The sequence below is a fragment of the Triticum urartu genome, chromosome 5A (genome assembly GCF_056163025.1).
Source record: "Triticum urartu cultivar PI428250 chromosome 5A, HENAU_Tu73, whole genome shotgun sequence".
NCBI classification, from domain to species: domain Eukaryota; kingdom Viridiplantae; phylum Streptophyta; class Magnoliopsida; order Poales; family Poaceae; genus Triticum; species Triticum urartu.
Window position 1 is genome coordinate 635383599 of NC_141877.1, and position 11619 is coordinate 635395217.

The window sequence follows — 11619 nt, forward strand, 5'->3', positions numbered from 1 at the left end:
AAGCAAGAAGATTTTGTAGTGATTGTAACAGTAGCAACTGCTAAACTAACTTAGCAAAGATCAATATGTGAAAAACTCGTAGGCATTGGATCAGCGATGGATAATTGTGTTGGATAATATTCATCATGTAGTAGTCATAACCTAGGACGACACAGAACTAGCTCCAATTCATCAATGTAATGTAGGCATGTATTCCGTATAGTGATATGTGCTTATGGAAAAGACTTGCATGACATTTTTTGTCCTACCCTCCTGTGGTAGTGGGGTCCATAAGGAAACTAAGGGATATTAAGGCTTCCTTTTAATTAGCGCTTAGTGAATACATGAACTCCTCAAACTACGGTAATCACCGGAAAGTATCCTAATTATTGTCACCTTGGGGTATGTGGATCATAACTCATAATAGGTGCATATAACTTGAAAGATAAGATCATGAATTCAAATATATTCATGATAACATAATAGGTTCAAATCTGAAATCATGGCACTCGGGCCCTATTGACAAGCATTAAACATAGCAAAGTCATAGCAACATCAATCTCAAAACATAGTGGATGCTAGGGATCAAGCCCCAAAGAAACTAACTCGACTACATGATAAATATCATCCAATCCATCACCGTCCAGCAAGCCTACAAAGGAATTACTCACCCCCGGTGGTGAGCATCATGAAATTGGTGATGGAGGATGGCTGATGATGACGACGGCGTCGATTTCCACCCTCCGGAGCCCCGAACGGACTCCAGATCAGCCCTCCCGATGAAGAACAGGAGGTGGCAGTGGCTCCGTGTCGTAAAATGTGATGAATCCTTCTCTTTGATTTTTTTCTTGGCAAATAAGAATATATGGAGTCGGAGTTAGGGTTACCGGAGGTCTAGGGGCCCACAAGCTCACCAGGCATGCCCTGGGGCCCCCCCGAGCTTGTGGCTCCTGGGTGGCCCCTGTGGAATATTTTTCCGCCAGTATTTTTTTATATATTCCAAAAAAATTCTCCGTAAATTTTCAGGTCAATCCGAGAACTTTGATTTCTGCACAAGAACAACAACATGGCAATTTTGCTAAAAACAATGTTAGTCAGGGGTAGTTTCATTCAAATCATGCAAATTAGAGTCCAAAACAAGAGTAGAAGTGTTTGGAAAAGTAGATACGATGGAGACATATCAATCAATCATAAATGTGCGCTATAGGTATCTCCCAAGGTGTCTGTTGGGTTACATGGATCGAGACTGGGATTTGTTGCTCCGTGTGGCGGAGAGATATCTCTGGGCCCTCTCGGTAATACAATATCATAAGCAGCTTCATGTGACTAATGAGTTTAGTCATGGGATCTTGTATTGCAGAACGAGTAAAGAGAGTTGTCGGTAATGAGATTAAACTAGGTATGGAGATACCGCCGATCGAATCTCGAGCAAGTAACATATCACCGGACAAAGGGAATTGCATACGGGATTGGCTGAATCCTTGAAATCGTGGTTCAACCAATTCGTGGAATATGTAGGAACCAATATGGGCATCCAGGTCCGCTATTGGTTATTGATCGGAGATGTGTCTCGGTCATGTCTACATGATTCTCGAACCCGCGGGGTCCGCACGCTTAACGTTTGATGACGCTAGAGTATTATTGGGATGTGTGCATTGGTAATTGAATTTTGTTCGGAGTCCCGAATGAGATACCGGACATCAGGAGGAGCTCCGGAATGGCCCGGAGGTAAAGATTCACATATAGGAAGTCCCGTTTTGGTCACCGGAAAGGTTTCAGGCATTATCGATATTGTACCGGGAGTGCCGAAAGGGGTCCAGGGATCCACCAGGGCGGTCCACCTGCCCCAGGGCCCCACTTGGCTGTAGGGGGTGTGCCCTAGCCTAGATGGGACAGAGGCACCTGCCCCAAGAGGCCCATGCGCCTAGAACAAGGAAAAGGGGAAGAGTCCTAAGGGGGAAGGCCCCCCCTAGGTGCCTAGGACGGCGCCTCCTCCCTTGGAGGAGGGGCCAAGGCTGCGCCCCAGCCCTCCTCCTTGCCTCCTATAAATAGTGGGGGGGGGGGGGAGGGGGGCTGAACACACCAAATCCCACGTCTCGGCGGCAGCCGTACCTCTCCCAACACTCCGTTTTCTCCTCAGATTGGTTCCAGCAGCGTTTGGCGAAGCCCTGCCGGGATTGCACCACCACCACCTCCACCATGCCGTAGTGCTGGTTGAGATCCCATCTACTTCTCCTCTCTTACTTGCAGGATCAAGAAGGGGAGACGTCATCGAGCCGCATGTGTGTTGAACGCGGAGGTGCCGTCCATTCGGCGCTAGATCGGATTGGATCGTGATTGAATCATGAATAGTACAACTACATCAACCGCGTTATATACACTTCCGCTTTCGGTCTAAAAGGGTATATAGACACACTCCCCTCTCATTGCTTCGCATCTCCTAGATTAGATCTTGGGTGTTTCGCAGGAATTTTTTAGATTTTCATGCTTCGTTCACCATCAGTATAATACTGCGTGTTCACTGCTGACGCCAGTATCTATCAACCACATGGCTAGTTATTTGTACGGAATTTGAATCCATTGGTTTATATATTTTGTAGAGTAAAAAGGCCTACCTTTCCCAATTTGGAAGCCATCAAATTGGCAACAACCGGTTGCAAGTAAGAAGGAAAACTAGGTTCCGTTGCGGCCCGCTGCGACAACCCTCTTTTTGTTGCGAGTGGCTACAACAAGTACATTTTTGCTGCCATCTGCAACAACAGGGTCATACATTTGAAATTTATGTTTTGGCTATGCTAGTTCTGAGAGTTGTTTGAAAAAAGAGAATCCCCGTGGAAGGGGATGGGAAATGGAAATTGGGTTCGCTTCCTTGCTGTCGATCATGCCAAAGACAACCATGCATGGGCCCTCTCCTATCCTCCGTGTAGAGCACGTCGGTGCAGTGTGATCAGGCCGGTACTGCACGGAGAAGATTCATGTCACACTGTACTCAAGTCCAAAGAGTCACTCCCTCTGGAAAGAAAAAGAAATATAAGAGTGTTTAAACTAAACGCTCTTATATTTCTATATAGAGGAAGTACCAGTAAGATTAGACAAGAAGAGTATAATAACAAACATAACATGTGGGTGGAGGTCATATGAGGGAGCCGAGTACAAGAGGTAAGTGAATGGTCTTTGAGAAGGAAAAATATCACAAATTGGGAGGTATAGCTGAAGCACATACTGCAGTCGGAAGTCATTAAAATAAAATTTTATAATGTAAAATTACTACACATGCTGCGGCAGCGCATAAAACACAATAGGGGATGAAGCAGTATGAGGCAGAACCATGTCCACATGACCCAGAACCATCTGCGCTTGTCCCATAACCATTCACACTTGTCTTCAAAATGGTCCCAGAACCATCGACACTTGTCTTCAAAATGGAATGGCGACCTGAAGAACTCGTCCACGCCCTCCCTAAAAAAGGGCTCGTCACAGTACTGGCGGTTGAACATGGCACTGGACAGAAGCCAGACAATGGTAATGAACTCGCCGCCACTGTTGAGCTGCCTGGCATGGGAATCCCTATTGCAGTGCAGTGGTGGGCCGCATAGCACAACATCTCCACCCACACCCCAAGTACCACCCACACCCGACGCACCTGCTGCTTGCCCCGAGCTTCCACCTCTAGCAGCCAAACAGCAATCTCCACCACCTTTGTCCAGCTCCTCCAGCTTTTTCATTACTCTGTTAAGCTTCTCTAAATTCTTGTTTGAACCGTCAACCTCCAACCTTGTTTTGTCCAGCTCCAACCTTATTTTGTCCAGCTCCTCCTTGCTTCTCCTGGCGAGCTTCTCCTCCCTTAGTATGTCCAGCTGAGCTCCTCCCTTAGTATGTCCAGCTTCTCCCTTACTCTGTCCAGACTGCTCGTCCCCATCCCTTCTTGTATCCAGATCCCACATTCTTCTTCTGTTGTCCAGCTTCCCCCTTGTGCTGATGCGTTTCATGTCAGAAAATTCAAGACTCGCATATGTTGCTTCATTATTACCATACAATCCAGGGCGAACAGGGCTAGGCAACATGTAGGGGCGTTCAACAAGGAGAAATATCATATAGTTAGACACTGCCGTGATTGCCTCTACAACACAATCTTGCTCTCCCACACGAGAGCGAGACGACCGTGTCAAGACCAGGAAAGGATTTTGTCATCAAAATCAATGCCAGCGCGCGAGGTGGGATCCTCGAAGAAACGACTCCATGGATCTAGCGCGCACTGACCACTGTAACTCCTCATGATATCCTCGTTGCCTTTGCATGCCCCCACCATTCTCCATACCTCTTCCAACACCACCTCCTTAGTACCATTTGAAATGACAGGTAAGGAGTGGTGTAGCTTCTTCCACAAATCTTTGCATCCCAATCACTGCCTCCACTGCCATGGGACGAGTTCGACAACTCGGGCTGTCCGATCCAATGGAACCTGACCATCTTCTATTTCTTTCTGCAGCCTTCACACGCCGCCGGACACATACGACTATGCTGTGAAGCCGATGCCATCGTCTAGGCTCTAGCACGCAACAATGCGCATGTCCATGTTGATCCCATTGCCTTCAACAATGAAGTCATCTCTAGGAGGACAGCCCCAGCTATTAAGATGTATGTGACAATGGCATCAACTCTGCTGAAGTCATTTTTGCCTATGCTTGATTGAAATAGGAAGAAAGCAGTGATGGTGGCAACTGATGAAATGGCACGGATGAAGCATCCATACCATGTGAAAGACCACCGATGCCTTGGTATATAAGAAATCATACGTCAAGGAGGAGAGCTGCATCTCAACCAACTCAAACATTAGGTGCTTGTTATAGAATACCTCTATGGCTTTACTTTGGGATGTGGATGGCCAGAACTTATAGTCCACCAACTAAGCCATGCAAATGGGGAGCAGGTGTCATGAGCTCCCAGCAGAACCTCTTCAGAATCCAACTTCTCCCCTGCGCCTGCGCCCCACTATGCACGCGGTTCTCGTTTAGCCTCACTCAACTTCCTGCTGTCGATGAACTTACTCAGGTTGTGCAGGCTGGAGGAGTTGAGCGCCCATACTCTCTCCCCATACTTGAGAACACCGCTGACAAATATCAGCACCGCGGCTGTGACCAAGGTCCAACTGCCAGCGACATACTTGTAGAGGACATAAGCCACTCCCACCGTCTGCGGAACAAAAGAGAGCAGGTGGCGCAGCCAGAGCTGGCTGTCTTGTATGGAGTAGGCGATGATGTTGTCCTGGCCACCGAGATGCACCAGCAAGAACAGCGCCCAAAATGCCATGAGCTGTTGGTGCCCGTGGGACTTGCCACACAAGGACATGTGGCCGAGGATATATACCGCTATGTAGTCTGCCAACAGGTATGCTAGCCAGAGGAGGGTCCTTGAGATGATGGAGATGTTCTGCCGGCGCATCCTAGCAAAAATGAGCAGGGACGCTTGGAGCATTGAACATATAAACCTTCAAGAACTCCTAGGCAGAACCGTTGCATCCACGTCGTTCTGTAAGTGTTGCTGCCATCGCCTGTAATTTTGTGCCCCGCCAAGGGCATTTTCGTAATTTCACGTGCAGTCAAGTACAGGTGTATAAAACTGTGTCCGCTGCAATGGAGAAACCCTAGCCGTCGCTCGCCCCCGCGTGCCCCCGAGCCCCCCTTGCCGCCGCCACCCCAATGGTGGTGAGCGAGGAGAGGGCACTCCACGGCGATGAGCGGCATGGCCGCGTCGACGAGAGGAGCGTACGGCCCGTTGCAGCCGCCGTGGGGCGTGGTTCCGAATCGGCGCAGGTCGCCGCCATGGGAGAGGTGTGTCGTGGTTCTGGATCGGCGCAGGTCGCCGCCGCGGGAGAGCAAGGGTGGCCTGGTCTTCTGGTGCTTGTGGAGGAGCAGGGGCGGCCCTTGTCCTACATCACCACATCAAGTAGGAAGAGGAGGTCCTCGTCATCCACCACAACCGTCAGGTTCGTAGTCATCGCCTAGGTCCAGTGCTCCGGTCTAGCCTTTTTCCCTGTTGCTTTATTCCCAATTTTTCTATGGTGCTCGATTTTGTTTTCACCGTGTTCATCATCTTAGGGGCTTGCTGACGCTGGATCCAGTGGGGAGGAGATCCTTTAGGCATTTGATTCTTGTGGGATTCCCACACATCTTGCAAGATCAACACGCCATTGTTTTTCACGCACACATATGCTTTGATTTCTGAATCAGGGCCGGACAGTAAACTGCACCATTCTATATTACGGTCCTAACCAGATATATTGTTTGCTGATACACTGGTCTTTATTTGTTAGTTTTTACAGAATAAATGTATTGTGGATAATTAGCTTTGGGGCATATCCCTGTTACCCTTTCCAAGAAAAACATTGGTTTAAGTCTACACTTTATTACACAGTTATAGCTTAACACCTTCAAATTATTAATGTGTTCTCACTTTTCTTTAGGTGAAACAGGTTGAGTGCATCAGCTACTTCCATGGCAATTGATTTAAGGAAATGCAGATCAACCGAGGCACATTATCTAACTCGTATAAACTTATCATTGTTTTTACCTTTTCATGCAGTTTTCCTTTACGATTATAGATGACATCTTAGCAGGAAAGAATATAGTCGTGAAATTTACTTCAAATGTAAGCCTTGGAGTTTCATATTCACCTTCAAGTATTCCTGAAATGAAAGATAGGTTTTGTTGGTTCCTCAGGTTTGGAGAACTAGAGTTATGGCGATACATATTTGGGTATTGAAACTATCTGTGTTTGTGATCAGCTCATTTTTGTGTTGGACGCTTATTTAGCCAGCAGAGACGGCGCCATCTCCGGCCGCCGGCGCTCTGCAGTGATGCCTCAAAATTGAGTTATTGTTTAGGCCTCCTCCTGTAGGGAAAGAGACTTCATTTGATGCATATATATACTATGCCGCATACTTTTTAGATTTGTATGGTTCCTAAATATACGACAGTGTTTGATTAATTTTTGTTCCAGAAAGAAGTATATATCCTGTTTATAAGGATCCATATTGCAGGATATCAAAATTAGTCATTACTCAATGCAGCCATACAGATGACTGATCCATATTGCAGGATATCAAAATTAGTCATTACTCAATGCAGCCATACAGATGACTGCAAATACATAGTTATGAGCATTTTTTCCTGTTTTACCACAGATTGCCATGGTCCATGTGTTGAAACCTGAAATTTTTGAATATATACTACTGGGTTAGTTTTATTGCGGTAGGATTAACTTACACATAACTTAAATGTGGCATGTCATTGTAAGAAGAACCAGCTTTTGATTAGTATTTTGAAATAGGATAAAATGATTCATCCACCGACCGCGACGAGTTCCTACCGGTATTTGTTGGATGAGGACAAAAAATAACATGGGCCGTTCTAGCCCTGCTCCAAACTAAACTCGCAGAGGGTTGAGGGCGGGTGGCAGACGTCCAACCTAGAGCGCTTCATGTACTGCACCATCCTGGACGTCAAGGCCCACATTCTTCTGAGGTGACGCTATTGCACCTCTCAAACCTGGCACCTTAAATGCTTTGTCATGTTTAATTTTGCTCAAGAGTTCTGACAGTTTAAGGATCTGTCATTGCTTGTATCTGTTGTGCGTGACATGACCTTCTAATTACCGAATTAGTGCTCATTGTTCGATCATAGACATGAAATGTTGAATAATGGTATAGTATACATGTAATGTGTCCGCTCTATTTCCCCCTTCTTTATTTTAAGAATTATTTTTTGCTGCCTGCGGAGAACGAAATTTGTTTTCTGCTGACACTATGCATACTGCCTAATAAATACACACACCTGTTGATCCCCTGTTTTCTTGCTGTTTGACAAACAGTACAAGCAAAGCAAGTTCAGGTGCTATTCTATTTAGAAATAGCTACACAACACATATCCTTTAGTTACTATGATCATTGTGTGTCTCGCTAGAAATTAATACACACACAGGCACATATAGAATCATAAACCCCACTTACTCCCAGTATCTTCTTCCCTGCGAGGTCAGAGGCAAGCTTCCTGGCGACGGCGGCGGCGCTGGATTTGCTCATGGGTTGGTGCTGTATCTACCGCTGACCTCCGGCACAGATACGCTGACCTCCGGCGCCCTGGCCCCTCCGCCCCCAGCCTCACCTTTCCCATGTCCGCCCTCGCCGAGCACTGAATCTGCCGGCAGCCAGGTAAGCTTACTTCGTCCTCTTCCACCGCCTCTTGCTTGCTGCTTCAATCGCAGGCAGGAATAGTTTATCAAGTTCTTGCCTAGCCATCTATTTGTAGAATTTCTGCAGCTGTACTTTTGTGCCATCTTCCTCCCAGTTATTTCCTCTTGATTGCATAGGTTCTTTGACAATCTGATTTTGATTTCTTGAATGTTTGTATACTCATTGATGGTTGATCTTGTTAGCTACAGATGATATTCCATGTTTCGAACAAGATTGAATTTTGATGGACTACATATAGTGTTTGATTCTCCTACACTGTGCCCTGAATGATCTTATGTTCACCCAGAGTTATAGGTTTCTAAATACTATGCTCATGGGACTTAATTCTAATGGTTAGTTTTTTTGGATTCATGTACTCTGGTGCTACAGCCTAGGTAAAGCTCCTTCACAATAGTGTTTAAAGCTTAAATTGATAACTCCATCAGAGTTCAAGCATTAGGCTCTCTGCTTTGTGTATTGCCAAGTGTTCTATATAATGCTTTGATGTTCCTTTGTCACTGTTTGATGTTCTGCCTTGAATAGCCTCTGTCTTGGTTTACAGCACCATATGGCAACCTATGTATACCTATGTAGGTTTTATTTGAACTGTACTCAAATCACCCAGATGTTTCCATAGTCTTGCCTTCCTCTTTTTAACTCATGAGATTGTTAGATAGTTGAATATCATTGGTCTCTGTCAGCATTCTATTTTCGTAGTTTGAAATGAGTATTGGTCCATTGATATTAAACTTCACAATAGGTAGTGGCATCTTTAGGAAAAATTAGTGGCAGATATGCTGGAGATTTCTTTTCTACTGCAGGAATGACACTATTGCCCAAATCCTCAACACATATTTTTTTAGTAACGGAGAGGATTATTCACCTTTGCTGCTGTAGGCGTTCAAGACCTGACAGGGTTGGGTCAACTGGCCCTTCGTGTTCAAGACCCGGCTCTGATGAGGTTGAGAGTCGTGCTACCGACTGGGCATATCTTCATCCTGAGCCGTGTCCGGAACCAGACCAGTAGGGGCACCCTGAGGGAGTACTCGAGGCATGCTGTCAAGTTGGACGAGTGCAACCAGGGCAGCTGCCGTGTGTGTCCAGGGTTCATACAGTCAAGGTGTTCGCTCATCTTGGGCGAGAACCAGCATTACAAGAGGAATCCCCCATATTTTTCATTCCTTGATAGATGGTTACATTGTTGTATGTTGGTTAAAGACAATGTTTTTCTTCTCGGATTATGAAACCTCAAACAACAGTAAGATATAACCGTTTTGTTCGTTTTGCAATCAAAGCTACCATCGAATAATATTTTAGAATCGTGCTCCGTCTTATTCATAAATAGCAACAAGTTGGCCTCTTGGTCTCGTTTCTGTATACATTTGACTCATACACGCAGCCAGTGTATGTGATCTGGATGGATTTCTCTAATCTGTTTAACTAATTTTCTATTTTGCTTATTTATGCATTTGTGACCATAGCTTTCCACTTTAGCTCATAAACTGGATGGCAAAATAGAGTTTGCCCATTTCATAACTATGTTATCTTATTAGGAAAATAGAGTTTGTTTTATAGCTGATGCTTAATATGTTTTATCGATTGGTCAATGATCAACTTTAGCTCATAAACTGGACGGCAAATGCTAATTCTGATCGGGATTTTGCCACTTATTGTTTTATGTCTGTCTAGACAGCTGATGGCATGTTTCTTTCTTGCTAATTGTCGATTCTTTTGTACAGGGTCCCTCAGCTACTTATACTTTGCTAGACAATGAGAGTATGTAGATAGCATGTATGGTTTCTACATTGTTTTGCGCACATTGAGATGCATGACATGATGTTTTCCTTTTACATTTATGGGTATTGTAGACTTCTTTCTTTTTCCACAAGGGGCAGTAGCTGTGCTATTCGATTCGATGGACAAAGAGTTGATCACAAAGGGGTAGCATTCAGGATATATACACAGAAGAGTATAGAACCAAATTATATGATGTAATTGACCACTATTTCTATTAACTTCTCATGTACACAATGTTCACGAGTACATGTATTAAGTACATTTATTGTGTCACTTATGTTTACTCCTTTTTTAATGCAAGTTTACAGCTACTTGGAGTTCCTAATTGCAGACTCAACTATCTTGACCTACCGATGATCTAATTTGTGACATTATTACCTTAAAAAAATATTTGCATTTAATTTCCTTTATATATAAGGGTATAAGTTTTTACCAAATGTATCCAAATATACGGGTATTGAAAAAATGCAAATATTTTCAACACGAATATGGTTTTAAACGGGTTTTTGCGTCATTTGGCGCAACTGGTCATCAACTGGTCATCTAGTGAAGCTAACAAGCACTAGGATTTGGAGCCCCCAACCGGTCCATAGGCGCACCACTCCAGCCATCAGTGACCGCTGAATGCACACACACACACACACACGAGAATCATCATATTACAAACAAAATAGTAGAAGTACATACATATATTTCCTTCAAAACAAGTACATAAGCAAACAGAGAGATGTACAATATTAATTACAACCAACATGACAGTCAAATTAAACTAGTAAAATTGCCCGAATACATGTGATATACTAATGGAATGTGTACATGCATATACAATTTTCTACCATGATGGCCGGCCTCTAGGGAATCTATTTAGAACTAATTAACTACTGGAGAAATATTGTACCAGTTAATTAATTGTTGGTGCACATAGTTCCTGCCTCCTGGTTTGTAAGTTTTTCCTATATCTACACCGTTTAGATGTAGCCACGATTTAAAAGTTTTCCTATATCTACCACATATATTCCGTAGCAACGATCTATAGAACTAATCATGCGAGTCACTTGTGCTGACTGATGTGCTTGGCTAGTAATTTTCCTACAATTAATGCTTCACCCAAATATGCTGTACAATTCTATGTTTGTATATGCACAAAATACTTTACTAGCTAGTACGATTTAAGCATATTTTTGATAGAAGACAAAGGATTTGCAGTAGAGGTAGATGTTAAACTTGTAGGCGAGATTCACCTTAAATTAACGGAAGAAGAGACGAGCGAGGCTTACTCCCACGTAGCAGTCAGAAAAAGATGGGAGGAACACTTAATTTTGGATGCTTTGGTTGATATATACTAATAAGCAACTTTGTCATCTCGGGAGCAATATATGTATCAAAGGCATGCATACTCAGACTTTAGATATTCATGAGGGGCGACCGCGTAGGCGACCGCGGCGGCAGACGCGGGGAAGATCGCGGAGGGCCGGCCACGGCGGCGACACGGTCGACCTCGTCTTGTCAGGGACATGGCAGTCGGTTCTGGGCCCTCGCCGGCGAGGAGTCCGAGGACTCCGACGAGGAAGAGGTCCGGGACGGAGACAGTTTCGGGGCGGGTGAGTACTCCC

The 11619-nt window shown here is 44.8% G+C and overlaps 1 long non-coding RNA gene across 1 annotated transcript; it reads left to right on the plus strand.

The window, feature by feature from the left end:
- The first annotated feature begins 5609 nt into the window (after window positions 1-5609).
- On the plus strand, window positions 5610-9543 carry LOC125537826 (uncharacterized). Its single transcript, XR_007296110.2, has 3 exons — window positions 5610-5965; window positions 6078-8188; window positions 9107-9543. It is a non-coding gene; the product is annotated as an uncharacterized LOC125537826 (long non-coding RNA).
- The last annotated feature ends 2076 nt before the right edge of the window (window positions 9544-11619 follow it).